Source organism: Hipposideros armiger, unplaced genomic scaffold, assembly GCF_001890085.2.
Source record: "Hipposideros armiger isolate ML-2016 unplaced genomic scaffold, ASM189008v1 scaffold_1904, whole genome shotgun sequence".
Lineage (NCBI taxonomy): Eukaryota > Metazoa > Chordata > Mammalia > Chiroptera > Hipposideridae > Hipposideros > Hipposideros armiger.
The window spans coordinates 22464-25562 of NW_017733254.1; positions in this window are offsets into that span (position 1 = coordinate 22464).

A 3099-nucleotide genomic window follows, 5' to 3' on the forward strand; every position below is an offset into this window, starting at 1 on the left:
CTGATGAGACAGAATTCAGCCTCTCACCTCTATGCGGCACTAACAGGGACATGGGTCTCCTAAGGAGAGGAGAGAAAGGAAGACGGGGCTCTGAGGCTGTGGGTGGGGAGGAACCCCAGAGCCTGGCAGGAAATGCCATCTGCCACACATTCCTGTGCTGCAGACATGGGGGCCCAGCTGAGGACCAGCCTGGGTTCTTGTACAGGAGCCCCCTGGGCTGTGTCACTGTGGCCTCCGTGCACAGTAATACGTGGCTGTGTCTGCAGGGTCCATGCTGGTCATTGTTAGGACCACCTGGTTTTTGGAAGTGTCCTTGGAGATCGTGAGCCGGCTCTTCAGAGATGGGCTGTAATACTTCTCATCATCCCACCAAATGTGTGTGAGCCACTCCAGGGGCTTCCCAGGCGGCTGACGGACCCAGCCAACACCCATATTAGTAGTGCTGAGTGAGAACCCCGAGAAGGAGCAGGTCAGTGTAAGGGTCTGGCTGAGTCTCAACAGCCCAGGACCAGACTCCTGCAGGGTCACCTGGGCCAGAGCCCCTGTGGAGGAAGCAGGAGAAAGGTGAAGCTACTTCTGGACAAGAACAAGTGTCTGCTCATGGGAGTATTCCCACTGGTGTGCATTCTCACAGGGTCGTCCCGACACGGACCTCGTCATGGGCACAGTCACCACTGTGGGCACAGTGACCTCACGTTGGCCTTCCCCTTCTCACCCGTGACCCAGGACATTTCTAGGACACCAGGGCTCCATATCCTCCTCCTGCTGGCCATTCTGAGCTCCATGGTTTTCATAACTAAGGTCACTCCCTATCCTGTAGTGTTGCTCTGAACCCCCAGTTCTGTCGTGGTTAAAAAAGTGTGGTTTGTGTGGGGTCTATTGCTTCAGGTTCTGGGGCCAAGAGCAGAAAACATGCCTGAGTGACAGAGCTATGAGAATACTGAGCATGCTCAGTGCTCTCAGAGTCAGGAAGAGCCTGGAGGAAGCTGCAAAGGGGCTGAAAGGGTCACTCAAGGTCATACCTGATAAGCCATGGACTTAATTCACTGCCTCCCACAGAATGACCTGGTGACAACTAAGCAGCTACCTTCATTCTTGGGTCAATTCACAGATCAGAATCCTGGAAAGAGTATATGGGCCTACATTTGGTTACACATTCAGTTTATCATAAAGAAGGAATTACTGTGAATAAATTGCTTTCATTAAAGTGAGGTAAATACATGTAACAAGGTGAGTTTCTTAAATAAAACTATTTGATATCACAAGTTGGACTGATGGTAGATACAAATGAAACTGTTATTACCCTGCAATTGCTCCCCCTCACACACACAAATGGACTCACACGCACATACTGACCCACGCACAAACTGTTCACTCAGGTCTGCATTTTAATTACTGCACTGTCCAAGAAATGAGCAAACTTATACACAATGCAAAACAAATCCACACACACATTAAACTCTTCAGCTAACAGAAAACTCCATTAAATTGATGGGGTAAAATATTCCACATATAAGATCATGTCATATGTCACAATGCTAATTTTACACATTCCTTTACAATTTGGATGCCTTCATTTCATTTTTTTTTTGGTGTGGTGAAATTTTTTGGGTATGACCGCCACTGTTCACTATTGAGAATGAAGTTACATGTGCACTTGTCATATAGGGACTTTATTATATGAAACAGTTTACTTCTATTCCCAGTGTGTTGCATGGTTTTTGTAAATCAGAAACTATGTTGAATTTTGTCATTTTATTTTCCTGCATTGATTGATCAGCTGATGGAAAAAGAGCAGTGTCATCAGGAAATGGTGCTGGGATCCTGGACATCCTCCTGCAAAACAATATAACTGACCCTATCATAGACCATATACAAAACTTATCTCAAAATGGTTTAAGGGCGTAAATGTAAGGTGGAAAAGTATGAAATCCCTAGAGAAAACATAAAGGAAACCTTCATGACAATGGAATTGGCAATAGTTTATTCAATAGGATATGAAAACATAGGCCACTAGAACAAAAGCAGACAAATCAGGAGAGATGAAACTCAAAACTGTATGTGCATTAAAAAGACACAATCAACATCATGAAAAGGAGCCTGTGGAATGGTAGAAAATATTTGCAAATTATGTATCTGATAGTATGATAATATCTAGATTGTAAAAGAACCTCTAAAACTGACCACCAGAAACAAAACAGCACAACCATAAAAAAGTTAAAAATCTCTACTAATGACAACAAAACAGATACAATAAATGGTGGTGCAGATGTGCAGAAAGGGGAACCCGTGTGCACTATTGGTGGTAATTGAATTGGTGCAGCCACTACGGAAAACAGGATGGAGGTTCCTGAAAAAATTAACAATAGAACTACCATATTATCCAGCAATCCCACCTCTGGGTATTTAGCTAAAGGAAACAAAATCACTGTGTCGCAGAGTTATCTGTGCTCCCATGTTTACTGAAGCATTTTGTACCACAGCCAAGACATGAAAACAACCTAAGTATCCAGCAACAGGTGAATGAATCAAGCATATATGATGGAATACTATTCAGCCATATAAGGAGGGAAATCCTGCCATTTGCAAGATCAAAAATGGACCTTGAGGGCATAATGATAAACTAAGTAAGTCACACAGAGAAAGACATACTGTATGATCTAGCTTATCTGTGGAATCTAAAAAATGGCGTACAAAAAGGGATTGTATTCGTCATGACCATAAATGCAGGTTGGGCAGTGGGAGAATTGATGATGATCAAAATGCACAAACTTCCGGTTACAGGATATGTGACACTGGGGATGTGATGATAACATGCTGACTGGTTAACATGGCTGTGTGGTGTATTTGATGTCACTGAGAGAGTAGATCCTCCAAGTACTCAGCACAAGAAAAACACACACATTTTCCCTTCTTGTTCTTTTTTCTTCTCACTTTTTTTTGTATCTATATGAGATGACGGATGATAACAAAGCTTATGTGGTAATCATCAAGATACGAGGACATAATTTATAATAATTGTTCTCATATTACTTGCTCAGTACACACACACCACACACATGTACATACACACACGTTTTAGAAAAATAAACATTCACA